Source organism: Phyllobates terribilis, unplaced genomic scaffold (assembly GCF_046119375.1).
Source record: "Phyllobates terribilis strain yellow unplaced genomic scaffold, ASM4611937v1 Scaffold_4__5_contigs__length_816908805, whole genome shotgun sequence".
In the NCBI taxonomy this organism is placed as follows: Eukaryota; Metazoa; Chordata; class Amphibia; order Anura; family Dendrobatidae; genus Phyllobates; species Phyllobates terribilis.
Window position 1 is genome coordinate 764159415 of NW_027362764.1, and position 18975 is coordinate 764178389.

Sequence of the window (18975 nt, forward strand, 5' to 3'; positions counted from 1 at the left end):
TTCAAGGGATGCGTCGAGGGCTGAGTATGAAACTGCCGATGTTCCCAGTGGCATCCGGTAATGGAAAAGTACCAAAAAAACTCGAAAATCAATGTCAGGAGCCGCCATGATTGATTGGATTTGTGCAGATAGCAGCGGCCAACCGTGTAATGTATAGATGGACCCAGTCTGACAGCGCAACTCACCAGCCATAATTTATCATTGCCGTTTTTTTATTTTTTTTATTTTGCGTTTCATTTTTTTAAACTTTTTTTTATCTTTTTTATTTTTTTGCATTTAAGGTGGAGTTTTTTTGTGCCAAATTCTTCAAAATGGCATCCGAGGTTGCACAATAAAAAATGCTCATTTGTTTGACTTTTACTTTGTGAATTAAGAGCAAAAAGTCCCATGATCTTACTTAAAAATGATGCAAAATTTCAGGAGGGACTGGAAGACGTTAGTGCAAAAAAATCATCAATTGATTAATCGAGGAAAAAACATCTGGAAACCCGTCCACGATGAAGACAACAGGCGAGCACATAACATAGGCTTCAAAAAGGGCAAAAATGGATTTGACACAAAATGTCATAATCTAGGCAAAAAAAAGGCACCGAAGTAATAATGGACCTGAACCTCTGTTTGTGGCTTCTCTCTAGATACCAGAGGTAGGGTCCTGATATTTGTAAAGACTCCAGGACGGATCTCCTGAACAAATACATATATATGAATACATTCTCCAAGACTCCTTAATGGGGGTGGTTCTAAGGGGAAGGGGGTCTAACCCCAAGAGCGCCGTCTTGAATGGAGCAAAGCTGTGCAAGCTCGGCCTCCGCACCTTCCATTGTCTTAGGGCTCCTTTGGATGTCTGTGATTATCGGTTGGATATCGGATGACAATGCATGGTCTGGCCGCGTGTCTCCCGACCCTGAGCGTGGCAGCTTCATATATTTCTATGAGTCTCTCACGCTTGGAGTCGGCCAGTTCATGCATTGTCATCTGAGATCGGACCGATGATCACGGACGTCTGAAGGAGCCCTTCCGAACTGCCAAGTACAGATCTTGGCTATTTCTGGCAGTCCCATAGTCAATGAGTGGAACGGAGATTGAACATTCACAGCTCTGCTCCATTCGGGGCAAGGTTCTTCAGAGCCGGGTTCCAGAAACTCCTTCTTGGAATTGATGGAAATCCCAGCAGTAGGACTCCCAAGCTATACCCTATCCTAACTTATAATCTTCGGAATGACCCTTGAAAATAAATGAGTCTGGATCCCTTAAAAAGTACAGATCATAGACTGTGTCCTACAAAAATATAACCTTTAGATTAGACCATAAAACAGAGCACGCTTATATACACATACTTTCACCTGTATATAGACCCCCCGAAACCAGAGAACTCTAGTTTTGAGACCCCAGACCAGACAACTCTAGTATGCAGACCAGACTCCCCTTGTTTTCAGACCACAGACTAGACTCCACTTTCTTAACAGATCCCAGTCAACCCCTTCACAGACCTCAAGCCAAAGGTCTGATAATTATGTCTATCTCTTCCCACTGCTTCTGTAGGCCAACTTGGGAATGTGGGACACTTGAGAGATATTCTGTCTTTCATGTGTGTCCTGGGGCTCTCACACCTTTTCCAGCTGTTCACTCCCATGTTGTGTCTTCCATTGTTAAAGGGATTGTTGAGCAATTTTTTTTCCTCACTTAAAGAGGACCTTTCACTTAATTTTTTATGTTGAACTGGACAGGTGATGTAATAGTGGCTACAGAACATAATATTTTTTTCCCCCAGAGTGTTGCTGCCTACATATGATTGGTCACCAGCAGAAAGAACTAGATGTATTTGCTTCGTGTGAACACAATTGTGTATTAAGAATGGGGAAAACCAACTGGTGTCAAACCTCTGCAGCCAACATTAAACCTGTGGTCCAGACGGGCGCCTACAGAAAACAATTTCCCTATAAGTGAAAGGAATGAGTGGACCCGTGGAAGTTCGGGTTCTGGTACCCGACTGACCTTTAGTCCAAGGTTGAACCTGAATCTGAACCCCATTAAAATCAATGGAGACCCGAACTTTGGAGCTGGAAAATCACACTCTATATCTCTCTCTCTCTCCTTCATGGACTCTCAAACTGTAAAATGGACTTCAAGGAGAAGTCCGTGTTCAGAGTTCAGCACCAGTGTCCGGTGCCAACCCCGAACTCTACAGTTCAGGTTTGCTCATCTCTAGTCATAATCCTCTGACTATTATTGTGAGCAACTCATTACTAGAACTTTGTATCACAGTTTGCTGCTTTTGGCTATAGAGACAATTTTTACCTAAAATGCAGGTTATGTTCCCTCGAACTGTAATGTATCATCTCGGGGATGTAGATATGGGAGGCACAAAAGTAGAAGTTGCACTCAGGCCTGGTTCCTTGAAAAGGTTTGAAGGTCACAAAAGAAGACACCTGTGTTATATGGCAGAAGGTAAGATGTTGGCTACTGTTTTGCAGCCCAGTAACTTCAGGTTGCTTTTCTGCATCTTCTTCTTAGAGCAATGCTATAGTGGTTTTGATTGACTGAGCGAGACAGCCAGACTTGGCCCAGGCACTTACTTGGGAGGCATTGAGTTTTGGAGCTTATCTGATTCCATAACTCCTAATACTTGTATGTTAGCCAAAGCCAAGTGCAGGACGAAGGACATCGGGGCCCAGATCTTTGGCCGTAGCTACATCCATTAACGAGTAACATGATCCTTCACTAGAAAAGAAAAGGAATAAGTGACAACTGACATAAGAATTTGATTCTTTGTAATAAAAGAACATTACGAGAACCTGTCTTGTACATTTTTTTGGGCTTGTGTAGTTGTTTTTGTGGTGCGTGCCACTGCTTACTTCTTTTTTGCAGCTTCTGTCTTCTCGCTCCATCGCACTATTTGTTAGCAAGTAGCATGGCCAGCAATGTGAAGTTCCATCATCTGAGCAATATGGACAAAAGTATTGTGCCCCCTCCACATTACGCCTACAGAAGCTCTTATGACTTCTACATCCATAGACATTAATATGGAGCTGGCCCCTCTGATGGTATAACGGCTCCCACCAAACTCCCCCCTCCATGCCTTTGTGGAGGACTGGGCACAGTAATGAGGAACAGAAAATAACCTTTCCCAAACTGTTCCAAAGTTTGAAACTACAATTGTCTACAATTTCTTGTTCTGAAGCATTAAGATTTCCCTTCCCTGGAACTAAGGGGTCAATACCAACCCCTGATAACAAGCCCATAACATTATCCTCCTCCACCATTTGTACAGCAGGTACAATGCAGTCAGGAAGGTAACATTCTCCTGGAATCACCAAACCCAGACTCCTCTGTCAGACGAAGATAGAGAAGTGTGATCCGTCACTGCACAGAACACATCTCCTCCAGAGTCCAGTGGTGGCGGCTTCACACCACTCCATCCGACGATCAGCATTGTGCTTGATGATGTACAGCTGTATGCAGCTGCTCTGCCATGAAGCTCCCATCAGGGGCACAGTATTTTTATTTGTATGTTCTTAAAACTTTGAAGGTACTAAATATGGCTGATTAACCCCTCTTAGCACTTAGTGTGCTGGAGCATTTTCCTAGGTTTATATTACTGAAGCTAACAACCTCAGTGCTTTGCCAGTGACTTTATCGCAGTACACTTAGGACTTGTGATTGTTCAGCTAAACATGTCTTTTCACATAAGAGAAAAGTTGTCCAAACCCTTAAGTTTTGAGATCTTCGAAGGTCTATGAATTTATGAGACCTTTTGACACTCCGAAGACAGATAAAGTTGGGGTAAAAAAAAGTGTCTGGCTGCAGCCTACTACCCTGACAGGATTGCATGCTCAGTCTAGCGTCCATATGTATCGAGAGATCCGGAGGAATAGCTGCCGGCCAAAAGAGTGTTCAACAGATATCTATTACATGGTTTGTTACGCACCTGTCCCGGATCAGTGCTTTGCTTCCCTCACCCTGGTCCACTAAATTCTGTTGTGCTCCAACTCAGGCTTTGCAGATGGCCCAGCGTGATCCCATATGATCGTCTGCCTGGGCCTATATAAAGCTCACCAAGACACGCACCTGTGTCTTAATATTAAGGCTTCAGTGTTCCTAAGACTTAGTTTGTATGTGTTCAACTACCTATCTATATGCGGCTTCAAGTACCTCAGTTACCTGGCTGCGGCTTCTAGAACCTCAGCTACCTGCGGCTTCCAGTACCTCTGCTATCTGCCTGCAGCTTCCAGTACCTCATCTACCTACCTGCGGCTTCCAGTACCTCTGCTATCTGTGGCTTCCAGTACCTCAGCTACCTGTGGCTTCCAGTACATCTGCTATCTACCTGCTGCTTCCAGTACCTCAGCTACCTGCCTGCGGCTTCCAGAACCTCAGCTACCTGCGGCTTCCAGTACCTCTGCTACCAGTACCTCTGCTATCTGCCTGCAGCTTCCATAACTTCAGCTACCTGAGGCTTCCAGTACCTCTGTTATCTGCCAGTGGCTTTCAGAACCTCAGCTACCTGCCTGCGGCTTCCAGAACCTCAGCTACCTGTCTGCGGCTTCCAGTACCCCTGCTATCTGCGGCTTCCATTACCTCTGCGATCCGCGGCTTCCATTACCTCTGCTATCTCTCTGCAACTTCTAGAACCTCACCTCAGCTATCTGCCTATGGCTTCCAGAATCTCAGCTATCTGCGGCTTCAAGTACCTCAGCTACCTGCCTGTGGCTTCCAGAACCTCAGCTACCTCCTGCTTCCAGAACTTCATCTACCTGCTGCTTCCAGTACCTCAGCTACCTGCCTGTGGCTTCCAGTACCTCTGCTATCTGCCTGCAGCTTCCAGTACCTCATCTACCTACCTGCGGCTTCCAGTACCTCTGCTATCTGTGGCTTCCAATACCTCAGCTACCTGTGGCTTCCAGTACATCTGCTATCTACCTGCAGCTTCCAGTACCTCAGCTACCTGCCTGCGGCTTCCAGTACCTCAGCTACCAGCCTACGGCTTCCAGTACATCTGCTATCTACTTGCAGCTTCCAGTACCTCAGCTACCTGCCTGCGGCTTCCAGTACCTCATCTACCTACCTGCGGCTTCCAGTACCTCTGCTATCGGTGGCTTCCAATACCTCAGCTACCTGTGGCTTCCAGTACATCTGCTATCTACCTGCAGCTTCCAGTACCTCAGCTACCTGCCTGCGGCTTCCAGTACCTCAGCTACCAGCCTACGGCTTCCAGTACATCTGCTATCTACCTGCAGCTTCCAGTACCTCAGCTACCTGCCTGCGGCTTCCAGTACCTCATCTACCTACCTGCGGCTTCCAGTACCTCTGCTATCGGTGGCTTCCAATACCTCAGCTACCTGTGGCTTCCAGTACATCTGCTATCTACCTGCAGCTTCCAGTACCTCAGCTACCAGCCTACGGCTTCCAGTACCTCTGCTATCTGCCTTCAGCTTCCATAACTTCAGCTACCTGAGGCTTCCAGTACCTCTGTTATCTGCCAGTGGCTTTCAGAACCTCAGCTACCTGCATGCGGATTCCAGAACCTCAGCTACCTGTCTGAGGCTTCCAGTACCCCTGCTATCTGCGGCTTCCAGTACCTCTGCTATCTCTCTGCAACTTCTAGAACCTCAGCTATCTGCCTACGGCTTCCAGAATCTCAGTTATCTGTGGCTTCAAGTACCTCAGATACCTGCCTGTGGCTTCCAGTACCTCAGCTACCTTCTGCTTCCAGAACCTCAGCTACCTGCTGCTTCCAGTACCTCAGCTACCTACCTGTGACTTCCAGTACCTCTGCTATCTTCCTGCAGCTTCCAGAACCATAGCTATCTGCAGATTCCAGTATCTCAGCTACCTGTGGCTTCCAGTACCTCTGTTATCTGCAAGAAACTATTCCAAAGATATAAGTAATATATACTGGCTGAAGATAAATAAGTCATATCTCCCCATTCAATTTTGCAAAAACAAAACTATGTAGTGAATCCTCAATCATAGAACCTAAACTTGGAAAAAAATCCAAAATCCACTATCAAGTGTAAAAATAACAGTCTTTATTGATAAATAATCATTAAAAAGTTTTTCTCATTATCCAATAATCACAGGATCATTTGGAAGAGGGAAGGATGAAACAAACAGAAAAACCAGCACAAAGGGACACACATGATAATTCCATATAAAGTTTGGTCTCAGTTTCTATAGGTGATATTGCCTATGATGAGAGAAGATAACTAGTAGTATAGAGATGATGATTCAAATGATTCTCTAATAGCAATAATCATATCAATCAAATCAAATCATATTAGAAATAGAGCGTTCAACCCTCAAAAAGGCGGTACCCAAATGGTTCACATCAAGATAAGCATACTATAGCTGACCCAGACCATTGAACTTACCCATAGGAGTAGTCACTGAGTTTGGTCCCGTGCCGTATGTACCTGTGGCTTCCAGTACCTCTGTTATCTGCCTGCAGCTCCCAGAACCTCAGCTACCTGCTTGCGGCTTCCAAAAAATCATCTACATGTTTGAGGCTTCCAGTGCCTCTGCTATCTGTCTGCAACTTCCAGAACCTCAGCTATCTGCCTACGGCTTCCAGAACCGCAGCTACCTGCGGCTTCCAGTACCTCTGCTATCTGCCTGAAGCTACCAGAACCTCAGCTACCTGCCTGCAGCATCAAGTACCTCTGCTATCTGCGGCTTGCAGTACCTTAGCTACCTGCCTGCAGCTTCCAGTACCTCAGCTACCTGTGGCTTCCAGTACCTCTGTTATCTGCCTGCAGCTCCCAGAACATCAGCTACCTAATTGCGGCTTCCAAAACCTCATTTACATGTTTGCGGCTTCCAGTACCTCTGCTATCTGTCTGCAACTTCCAGAACCTCAGCTATCTGCCTGCGGCTTCCAGAACCTCAGCTGCCTGCAGCTTCCAGTACCTCTGCTACCAGACTGCGGCTTCCAGTACCTCTGCTATCTGCCTGCAGCTTCCAGAACCTTAGCTACCTGCGGCTTCCCGTACCTTAGCTACCTGCCTGCAGCTTCCAGAACCTCAGCTACCTGCGGCTTCCAGTACCTCTGTTATCTGCCTGCAGCTCCCTGAACCTCAGCTACCTGCTTGCGGCTTCCAAAACCTCATCTACCTGTTTGCGGCTTCCAGTACCTCTGCTATCTGTCTGCAGCTTCCAGAACCTCAGCTATCTGCCTGCGGCTTCCAGAACCTCAGCTACCTGCAGCTTCCAGTACCTCTGCTACCAAACTGCGGCTTCCAGTACCTCTGCTATCTGCCTGCAGCTTCAAGAATCTCAGCAACCTGCGGCTTCCCATACCTCAGCTACCTGTGGCTTCCAGTACCTCTGTTATCTGCTTGCGGCTTTCCGAACCTCAGCTACCTGCCTGCGGCTTCCAGAACCTCAGCTACTTGCAGCTTCCAGGACTTCTGCTATCTGCCTTCAGCTTCCAGTACCTCAGCTACTTGCTTGTGGTGTCCAGTACCTCTGCTATCTGCGGCTTACAGTACGTTAGCTACCTGCCTGCAGCTTCCAGAACCTCAGCTACCTGTGGCTTCCAGTACCTCTTTCTACCTGCAGCTTCCATAACCTCAGCTACCTGCGGCTTCCAGTACCTCAGCTATCTGCAGCTTCCAGTACGTCTGTTATCTGCCTGCACCTGCAGATTCCAGAACCTCAGCTATCTGCCTGCAGCTTCCAGAACCTCAGCTACCTGTCTGTGGCTTCCAGTACCTTAGCTACCTGCCTGCGGCATCCAGTACCTCAGCTACCTGCCTGCGGCGTCCAGTACCTCTGCTATCTGCTTCTTCCAGTACCTCAGCTACCTGCCTGCAGCTTCCAGAACTTTAGCTGCCTGCAGCTTCCAGTACCTCAGCTACCAGCCTGCGGCTTCCAGAACTTTAGCTACTGATCTATGGCTTCCAGTACCTCTGCTATCTGTCTGCAGCTTCCAGAACCTCAGCTATCTGCCTGTGTCTTCCAGAACCTCTTCTATCTGCGGCTTCCAGCACCTCAGCTACCTGATTGTGGCTTCCAGAACCTCAGTTACCTACCTGCAGCTTCTAGAACCTCAACTACCTGTCTGCGGCTTCCAGAATCTCAGCTACCTGTCTGCTGCTTCCAGTACCTCTGCTATCTACGGTTTCTAGTACTTCTGCTATCTATGGCTTCCACTACCTCTGCTATCTGTCTGCAGCTTCCAGAACCTCAGCTATCTGCCTGTAGCTTCCAGTACATCAGCTACCTGCCTGCGGCATCCAGTACCTCTGCTATCTGCGGCTTCCAGTACCTCTGCTACCAAACTGCGGCTTCCAGTACCTCTGCTATCTGCCTGCAGCTTCAAGAACCTCAGCAACCTGCGGCTTCCCATACCTCAGCTACCTGTGGCTTCCAGTACCTCTGTTATCTGCTTGCGGCTTTCCGAACCTCAGCTACCTGCCTGCGGCTTCCAGAACCTCAGCTACTTGCAGCTTCCAGGACTTCTGCTATCTGCCTTCAGCTTCCAGTACCTCAGCTACTTGCTTGTGGTGTCCAGTACCTCTGCTATCTGCGGCTTCCAGTACGTTAGCTACCTGCCTGCAGCTTCCAGAACCTCAGCTACCTGTGGCTTCCAGTACCTCTTTCTACCTGCAGCTTCCATAACCTCAGCTACCTGCGGCTTCCAGTACCTCAGCTATCTGCAGCTTCCAGTACGTCTGTTATCTGCCTGCACCTGCAGCTTCCAGAACCTCAGCTATCTGCCTGCAGCTTCCGGAACCTCAGCTACCTGTCTGTGGCTTCCTGTACCTTAGCTACCTGCCTGCGGCATCCAGTACCTCAGCTACCTGCCTGCGGCGTCCAGTACCTCTGCTATCTGCTTCTTCCAGTACCTCAGCTACCTGCCTGCAGCTTCCAGAACTTTAGCTGCCTGCAGCTTCCAGTACCTCAGCTAACAGCCTGCGGCTTCCAGAACTTTAGCTACTGATCTGTGGCTTCCAGTACCTCTGTTATCTGTCTGCAGCTTCCAGAACCTCAGCTATCTGCCTGTGTCTTCCAGAACCTCTTCTATCTGCGGCTTCCAGCACCTCAGCTACCTGATTGTGGCTTCCAGAACCTCAGTTACCTACCTGCAGCTTCTAGAACCTCAACTACCTGTCTGCGGCTTCCAGAATATCAGCTACCTGTCTGCTGCTTCCAGTACCTCTGCTATCTACGATTTCTAGTACTTCTGCTATCTATGGCTTCCACTACCTCTGCTATCTGTCTGCAGCTTCCAGAACCTCAGCTATCTGCCTGTAGCTTCCAGTACATCAGCTACCTGCCTGCGGCATCCAGTACCTCTGCTATCTGCGGCTTCCAGTACCTCTGCTACCAAACTGCGGCTTCCATTACCTCTGCTATCTGCCTGCAGCTTCAAGAACCTCAGCAACCTGCGGCTTCCCATACCTCAGCTACCTGTGGCTTCCAGTACCTCTGTTATCTGCTTGCGGCTTTCCAAACCTCAGCTACCTGCCTGCGGCTTCCAGAACCTCAGCTACTTGCAGCTTCCAGGACTTCTGCTATCTGCCTTCAGCTTCCAGTACCTCAGCTACTTGCTTGTGGTGTCCAGTACCTCTGCTATCTGCGGCTTCCAGTACGTTAGCTACCTGCCTGCAGGTTCCAGAACCTTAGCTACCTGTGGCTTCCAGTACCTCTTTCTACCTGCAGCTTCCATAACCTCAGCTACCTGCGGCTTCCAGTACCTCAGCTATCTGCAGCTTCCAGTACGTCTGTTATCTGCCTGCACCTGCAGCTTCCAGAACCTCAGCTATCTGCCTGCAGCTTCCGAAACCTCAGCTACCTGTCTGTGGCTTCCAGTACCTTAGCTACCTGCCTGCGGCTTCCAGTACCTCAGCTACCTGCCTGCGACGTCCAGTACCTCTGCTATCTGCTTCTTCCAGTACCTCAGCTACCTGCCTGCAGCTTCCAGAACTTTAGCTGCCTGCAGCTTCCAGTACCTCAGCTACCAGCCTGCAGCTTCCAGAACTTTAGCTACTGATCTATGGCTTCCAGTACCTCTGCTATCTGTCTGCAGCTTCCAGAACCTCAGCTATCTGCCTGTGTCTTCCAGAACCTCTTCTATCTGCGGCTTCCAGCACCTCAGCTACCTGATTGTGGCTTCCAGAACCTCAGTTACCTACCTGCAGCTTCTAGAACCTCAACTACCTGTCTGCGGCTCCCAGAATCTCAGCTACCTGTCTGCTGCTTCCAGTACCTCTGCTATCTACGGTTTCTAGTACTTCTGCTATCTATGGCTTCCACTACCTCTGCTATCTGTCTGCAGCTTCCAGAACCTCAGCTATCTGCCTGTAGCTTCCAGTACATCAGCTACCTGCCTGCGGCATCCAGTACCTCTGCTATCTGCGGCTTCCAGTACCTCTGCTACCTTCCTGCGGCTTCCAGAACCTCAGCTACCTGCGGCTTCCAGTACTTCTGTTATCTGCATGCGGCTTGCAAAACCTCAGCTACCTGCCTGCAGCTTCCGGAACCTCAGCTACCTGTCTGCGGCTTCCAGAACCTCCGCTACCAGTCTGCAGCTTCCAGAACATCAGCTATCTGTCTGCAACTTTCAGAACCTTTGCTATCTGCGGCTTCCAGAACCTCAGCTATCTGCCTGTGGCTTCCAGGACCTCAGCTATCTTCCTGCGGCTTCCAGTACCTGTGCTATCTGTTTGCAGCTTCCAGAAACTCAGCTGTCAGTCTGCAGCTTCCAGAACCTCAGTTATCTGTCTGCAGCTTCCAGTGCCTCAGCTACCTGCTTGCGGCTTCCAATACCTCAACTACCTGCCTGCGGCTTCCAGTACCTCAGCTACCTGCCTGAAGTTTCCAGTACTTCAATTACCTTACTGCGGCTTCCAATACCTCAACTACCTGCCTGTGGCTTCCAGAATGTCAGCTACCTGCCTGTGTCTTCCAGAACCTTAGCTACCTGCCTGCAGCTTCCAGTACCTCAGCTACCTGCCTGTGGCTTCCAGTACCTCAGCTACCTACCTGAAGTTTTCAGAACCTCAACTACCTGCCTACAGCTTCCAATACCTCAGCTACCTGGCTGAGGCTTTCAGTATCTAAACTACCTTCATGTTGCTTCCAGAACCTCAGCTACCTGCCTGCAGCTTCCAGAACCTCAGCTACCTGCCGGCAGCTTCCAGTACCTCAGCTACCTAATTAAAGTTTCCAGAACCTCAACTCCCTTCCTGCAGCTTCCAATACCTCAGCTACCTGTTTGCAGCTTCCAGTACATCAGCTACCTGTCTGCGGCCTCCAGTACCTCAGCTACCTACCTGAAGTTTCCAGTACCTCAGCTACCTGCCTGCACCTTCCAATACCTCAACTACCTGTCTGAGGCTTCCAGAACCTCATCTACCTGCCTGCAGCTTCCAGTACCTCAGCTACCTTGCCACAATGCAATCAGCAATTCCCATTTAGGTCCCATCCCACCTGAGCCCGCTCCATATAAGTCCATCTGACTTCTAAATGTCAACAATGGGTTAATTCATACTGCAAAAACAGAAAATAGTACCAGCTCATCCGGGCTAATGGCGCCTGAAGCCATGATTCCAAGGGACCACTTGGCGGAGGAAAAGGTCCCTTGGAATTCTGGAACGTAATAGATACAGCTGTACATATTATGGACTTTTCACTATGCAACTCTGGAGGATAATACAGGATGTAACTCAGGATCAGTACAGGATAAGTAATGTAATGTATGTACACAGTGACTGCACCAGCAGAATAGTGAGTGCAGCTCTGGAGTATAATACAGGATGTAACTCAGGATCAGTATAGGACCAGTAATGTAATGTATGTACACAGTGACTGCACCAGCAGAATAGTGAGTGCAGCTCTGGAGTATAATACAGGATGTAACTCAGGATCGGTACAGGATCAGTAATGCAATGTATGTACACAGTGACTGCACCAGCAGAATAGTGAGTGCAGCTCTGGAGTATAATACAGGAGGTAACTCAGGATCAGTACAGGATCAGTAATGTAATGTATGTACACAGTGACTGCACCAGCAGAATAGTGAGTGCAGCTCTGGAGGATAATACAGGATGTAATTAAGGATCAGTACAGGATAAGTAATGTAATGTATGTACACAGTGACTGCACCAGCAGAATAGTGAGTGCAGCTCTGGAGTATAATACAGGTGGTAACTCAGCATCAGTACAGGATCAGTAATGTATGTACACAGTGACTGCACCAGCAGAATAGTGAGTGCAGCTCTGGAGTATAATACAGGAGGTAACTCAGGATCAGTACAGGATAAGTAATGTAATGTATGTACACAGTGACTGCATCAGCCGAAGAGTGAGTGCAGCTCTGGAATATAATACCGGAGGTAACTCAGGATCAGTACAGGATCAGTAATGTACTGTATGTACACAGTGACTGCACCAGCAGAATAGTGAGTGCAGCTCTGGAGGATAATGCAGGATGTAACTAAGGATCAGAACAGGATAAGTAATGTAATGTATGTACACAGTGACTGCACCAGCAGAATAGTGAGTGCAGCTCTGGAGTATAATACAGGAGGTAACTCAGGATCAGTACAGGATCAGTAATGTAATGTATGTACACAGTGACTGCACCAGCAGAATAGTGAGTGCAGCTCTGGAGGATAATACAGGATGTAACTAAGGATCAGTACAGGATAAGTAATGTAATATATGTACACAGTGACTGCACCAGCAGAATAGTGAGTGCAGCTCTGGAGTATAATACAGGAGGTAACTCAGGATCAGTACAGGATAAGTAATGTATGCACACAGTGACTGCACCAGCAGAAGAGTGAGTGCAGCTCTGGAGTATAATACAGGATATAACTCAGGATCAGTCCAGGATAAGTAATGTAATGTATGTACACAGTGACTGCACCAGCAGAATAGTGAGTGCAGCTCTGGAGTATAATACAGGAGGTAACTCAGGATCAGTACAAGATAAGTAATGCAATGTATGTACACAGTGACTGCACCAGCAGAATAGTGAGTGCAGCTCTGGAGTATAATACAGGAAGTAACTCAGGATCAGTACAAGATAAGTAATGCAATGTATGTACACAGTGACTGCACCAGCAGAATAGTGAGTGCAGCTCTGGAGTATAATATAGGAGGTAACTCAGGATCAGTAATGTAATGTATGTACACAGTGACTGCACCAGCAGAATAGTGAGTGCAGCTCTGGAGTATAATACAGGAGGTAACTCAGGTCAGTGCAGGATCAGTAATGTAATGTATGTACACAGTGACTGCACCAGCAGAATAGTGAGTGCAGCTCTGGAGTATTATACAGGATGTAACTCAGGATAAGTACAGGATTAGTAATGTAATGTATGTACACAGTGACTCCACCAGCAGAATAGTGAGTGCAGCTCTGGAGTATAATACAGGATGTAACTCAGGTCAGTACAGGATCAGTAATGTAATGTATGTACACAGTGACTGCACCAGCAGAATAGTGAGTGCAGCTCTGGAGTATAATACAGGATGTAACACAGGATAAGTACAGGATTAGTAATGTAATGTATGTACACAGTGACTGCACCAGCAGAATAGTGAGTGCAGCTCTGGAGTATAATACAGGATGTAACTCAGGATCAGTACAGGATAAGTAATGTAATATATGTACACAGTGACTGCACCAGCAGAATAGTGAGTGCAGCTCTGGAGTATAATACAGGAGGTAACTCAGGATCAGTACAGAATAAGTAATGTAATGTATGTACACAGTGATTGCACCAGCAGAAGAGTGAGTGCAGCTCTGGAGTATAATACAGGAGGTAACTCAGGATCAGTACAGAATAAGTAATGTAATGTATGTACACAGTGACTGCACCAGCAGAATAGTGAGTGCAGCTCTGGAGTATAATACAGGAGGTAACTCAGGATCAGTACAGAATAAGTAATGTAATGTATGTACACAGTGACTGCACCAGCAGAATAGTGAGTGCAGCTCTGGAGTATAATACAGGAGGTAACTCAGGATCAGTACAAGATAGGTAATGCAATGTATGTACTAGGTAATGCAATGTATGCTGCAGCTGCCCGAGTCTCCTGAGTGAACCCCATGAGGTCTTCTCCGGTGGGGTCCCACTCAAACTGGGTCTCTTCTAGCGGGGGCGAGATCCTCTTTATGGGCTTTGGAGCCGGGATCAGGGGTTCGTCTAGGGGTCTCTCTTTCCGGAGTCGAGGATGGTGAAACTCCGGTGGCCATATGAAGGGCTGCCCATCCGGGCACGTATGTTGGGCGAACAGGTTTTCACCCAGGTGCGGCACTCTTGATGTTACGGGCGCTGTGGTGGTAGCGGCGCCCGGGTAAACCAGGCCTTGCGACCAGGCCTGGGGCACCTTGAAAGTAAAGGGCACCGTAAGAACGGCGGCGCCCTGTGTTACTTGGCCCTGCGACCAGGCCGGGGGCTCCGCGGAGGTAGGGGGCGCTGTTGGTATTGCGGCGCCCGGGGATACTAGGCCTTGCGACCAGGCCGATGGTACTTCCTGCTTGGTCACGCTCGGGGTCGAGGCGTGTGACGTCACAGGGGTCGCGGCTCCCGTTTGAGGCCTAGTCTGCGGCGGTGACGTTACAGCGACGGGCACGGCAGGGGATACTTCGGGCTCTGCGACGGGGAGCTGGGGCAGGTACGCGGTTTCCCGGTTTGGGGTAGAGACGTCCCCTTTACCTGCCTCCTTTCGTTCGGCTCCCTCCTCGGCGCCGTCTCCGGCCTTCAGTCCTCCTGCGCCATCCTCAGAGGCGGTCTGTCTCCTCGTCTCGGGTGGCGTGCTCCGCTGACGGGTTCTTGTCTGCTGGGCCATCTCACGGCTCCATTCTGCTAACGTCTCTCGCTGCACCCGGGCCATCCTCCGTGCGAGGCCCTCCAGCGCAGTCTGTGCACACTCCCGATCTCGGGGGAGCTGTGCCAAGACCTCCACTAAGCCTAGTGGGGTCGTTGCTTCTAGCAGGCTCCTGACCAACGGGTCGGTGCTGCTCTGCTCTCCTCCCGTTGTCTCCAGCAGGCCTTCTGGAGTGGCGACCGGCAACAGGCTCCTGACCACTGGGTCGGTGCTGCCTGGAGTGGCGGCCCGCATCAGGCTCCTGACCACTGGGTCGGTGCTGCCTGGCTCTCCCTCCATCTCCGGGTGTGCTTTCTCTGGACTCTCTTCCAGACGTCTTGTCTCCGGGTGCGCTCTCTCCAGACTCCTCCAGGCTGCACCCATCTTCGTTCTCTTCTTCTGTCTCCGCCCACATCGAGGGTGGTCCCGGGGCAACTTCAGTTCCAGGGGCAGTTCTCTTACGCTGATGGACACTTCCAGCATCACAGTCTCTGTTGGTGGGCGCGGTTTCCGCTTTTGGCGCCATTCTTCGACCTGGCCCACGATGGGAGGTGGCCTTTTGCCACCCTCTGGCACGCCCATAATGGCGTCCGCTCTTCGAAGGCGGGAAATCTTCGGAAATGGCGGGAATCGTCTCCCAGTGGCGGGAAACACTGCAGATGGCGGGAAAAAGCTGCAAATGGCGGACAACCGGCGGGAAACGACCTGTGATGGGGCCCGATGGCGGGGACCCTCCGGAACCGGCAGGAGACTTCTTTTTAAGGTAACGATGTACTTTTCTTCAGGCACGCAGTACCCGGTTGTTGCGGGCACGTTATCCTGCCGACTACGCCAAAGTTGACGCGCCCCCTGGGCCAGTGCTGTTGGGGATACCCGGAGCCGGATCAGATAGGGGTTGTAGTCTCCGAGTGGCTGTGACCCGGTCCGTGCCCAGGGTGTCAAGCTCAGTGTGTGGCAGTCCTTACTGATGTTACTAAAGTTCTTTATGTCGACTACGCCACCCGTTGAATTGCGGTCACTACGGCCGCCGCTGCAGCAGGGTCCGCTGAGGCTGATGGTGTTTGTGCAGCCCAGGTAGAATAACCCCCAACGGGAGGGGTATGGCCTCAGGGGGTCAGGTGCAGAGGATGGTGGTTGTGGAAGTGCAGGGAAGATGGTAATGAGAGTCAGAGTCGGGTTGTGCAGTTCAGGGTTCTTTACTTACTGCTGTTCTTGTACCGGTCACTCCGGCCTTGAGTGACCACCCGAGCCGCGCTGCGTCCACCAGGTCCTGGACTCGGCCAACCCCCAAGTAGTTCTGGAGCGTGGTTCTGAGCTCCCTTTCTTTCCTGTCCTCGTCTCTGGCCTTCCCCACCAGGGATCCACCTATGTCCGGCTCCCTCGGGCCTCTTGGTGGTGAACCCTTGCTTCTGGGTTCCCTGACCCTATGCGTGGTCTGCCTTCCGGGTGGATATAGTGGGTGGCCGTGGCAGATGCTGCCCACGGCCTCCGGTCTCTGGCTGAGGTATGCTGTAGCCCCCACCAGTTTGGGATCCGGTACCCTGTTGCCAACTCTTCACCCTGTGGTTGTATTTGGGCTCTCAGAGTTCCTTCTTTCTCCCCCTCTGGGTCTTTCTTTCTCCTCTCTCACTCTTGGCCTTGGAGCTGCTCTGCTCCTCTGCTCTCTTCCTCTGCAAAGACTGACTGACCCTGATCTTAGATGGTTCCCACCTTTTATACTCCCTCTATGTGTGAGCTCAGGTGACCAGCACCCAATGAGCTCCTATCTTTACCCAGACTGCTCCCCCTATCTGCCCCTACACTACTGGGATTGTCCACCCCCCTCCCACTCCAGCCAAGGACAGACTCGGTCGTACCTGCACATTTCTAAGTGGGAGTACCGTTGGTCTGCCCTCCGGAAATGGGATGTGTGTAGTGCATGCAGCCTTCTGAGCTCAGCTCCACACTCCATCCTTACCCGGGAGTGGAATATCACACCTCTGGCTTGAGGTGCAATACCCCTGTAGCAGCCGAATCCTCAGGGTGCTACATTCCCCCCTGGTAAATCACAGCACGTCCTCGGGCTGTAAGATATAAACACCAAAACATACAATTTTTTCATATAAACATAATAAAACATATAAAACAACATATATTAGCAGCATCATAAAACTTTTCATATTAAACTTTCTCGTAGTCGTTTCTTGCTTCTAGCTCCTCCGGTCACTATGCAACTGGTGACCGGGCAAAGCGCGACAGTCTCTTTTGGAATCAAACAGTTCTCTATAAAACCGGTAGGGGGCGCTTTAGGAAGCTCAACTATATACAAGGGGATATGGCCGCTCTCAGTCCTCGGCCAGGTATTACGGAGGATTGACCGTTCTCAGTCCTCGGTCAGTGGGAATAGGGACACACGGGTTAACAGTTCAGTTCTCTGGTCCCAACGGGGACTATATTAGCAGCAACGGTTCACTGTGCCCCGACGGGCAACTATATACAGTCTCCACACTACCGTACTCAACGACGGCGTCCTCCTGCTCTTTCTTTGTGATTGGTTCCAGGTTCTGGTTCAGACCCGTCCGGGTCCTCTTGCTCCTCCTCACACCGCAGCTCCTCCTCCGTCAGGCGATGCACATGGAGGGCGTAGGGTCCTTTGGCACACTTGTGCCGGGTGAAGGTGACCTCGTCCCCTAAATACAGGTCACGACCTCTGTGTCCCTCCGGTAGGTGGGACTCAACGTCTCTTCTTGTCACGAAGACGTCGCCTGGGTTGCGGTGATCCCTGATGAAACCCCACCCATGCTGCAGATTAAATTTTATTACAGTCCCGATGGTTCGGGGACTATGCGCTGCACGGTGGTCTCTCCTGGTCCGGCTCTTCTGCTCCGCGCTCCTGACTTGGGCTTGCTGTTCCCGGACCCGCCTCTCTCTCCGCTCCCTCTCAAAGACCTCAAGCTGCTGCCGGCAGCACTCTGCACGCTCCGCTGCAGCTGCCCGAGTCTCCTGAGTGAACCCCATGAGGTCTTCTCCGGTGGGGTCCCACTCAAACTGGGTCTCTTCTAGCGGGGGCGAGATCCTCTTTATGGGCTTTGGAGCCGGGATCAGGGGTTCGTCTAGGGGTCTCTCTTTCCGGAGTCGAGGATGGTGAAACTCCGGTGGCCATATGAAGGGCTGCCCATCCGGGCACGTATGTTGGGCGAACAGGTTTTCACCCAGGTGCGGCACTCTTGATGTTACGGGCGCTGTGGTGGTAGCGGCGCCCGGGTAAACCAGGCCTTGCGACCAGGCCTGGGGCACCTTGAAAGTAAAGGGCACCGTAAGAACGGCGGCGCCCTGTGTTACTTGGCCCTGCGACCAGGCCGGGGGCTCCGCGGAGGTAGGGGGCGCTGTTGGTATTGCGGCGCCCGGGGGTACTAGGCCTTGCGACCAGGCCGATGGTACTTCCTGCTTGGTCACGCTCGAGGTCGAGGCATGTGACGTCACAGGGGTCGCGGCTCCCGTTTGAGGCCTAGTCTGCGGCGGTGACGTTACAGCGACGGGCACGGCAGGGGATACTTCGGGCTCTGCGACGGGGAGCTGGGGCAGGTACGCGGTTTCCCGGTTTGGGGTAGAGACGTCCCCTTTACCTGCCTCCTTTCGTTCGGCTCCCTCCTCGGCGCCGTCTCCGGCCTTCAGTCCTCCTGCGCCATCCTCAGAGGTGGTCTGTCTCCTCGTCTCGGGTGGCGTGCTCCGCTGACGGGTTCTTGTCTGCTGGGCCATCTCACGGCTCCATTCTGCTAACGTCTCTCGCTGCACCCGGGCCATCCTCCGTGCGAGGCCCTCCAGCGCAGTCTGTGCACACTCCCGATCTCGGGGGAGCTGTGCCAAGACCTCCACTAAGCCTAGTGGGGGTCGTTGCTTCTAGCAGGCTCCTGACCAACGGGTCGGTGCTGCTCTGCTCTCCTCCCGTTGTCTCCAGCAGGCCTTCTGGAGTGGCGACCGGCAACAGGCTCCTGACCACTGGGTCGGTGCTGCCTGGAGTGGCGGCCCGCATCAGGCTCCTGACCACTGGGTCGGTGCTGCCTGGCTCTCCCTCCATCTCCGGGTGTGCTTTCTCTGGACTCTCTTCCAGACGTCTTGTCTCCGGGTGCGCTCTCTCCAGACTCCTCCAGGCTGCACCCATCTTCGTTCTCT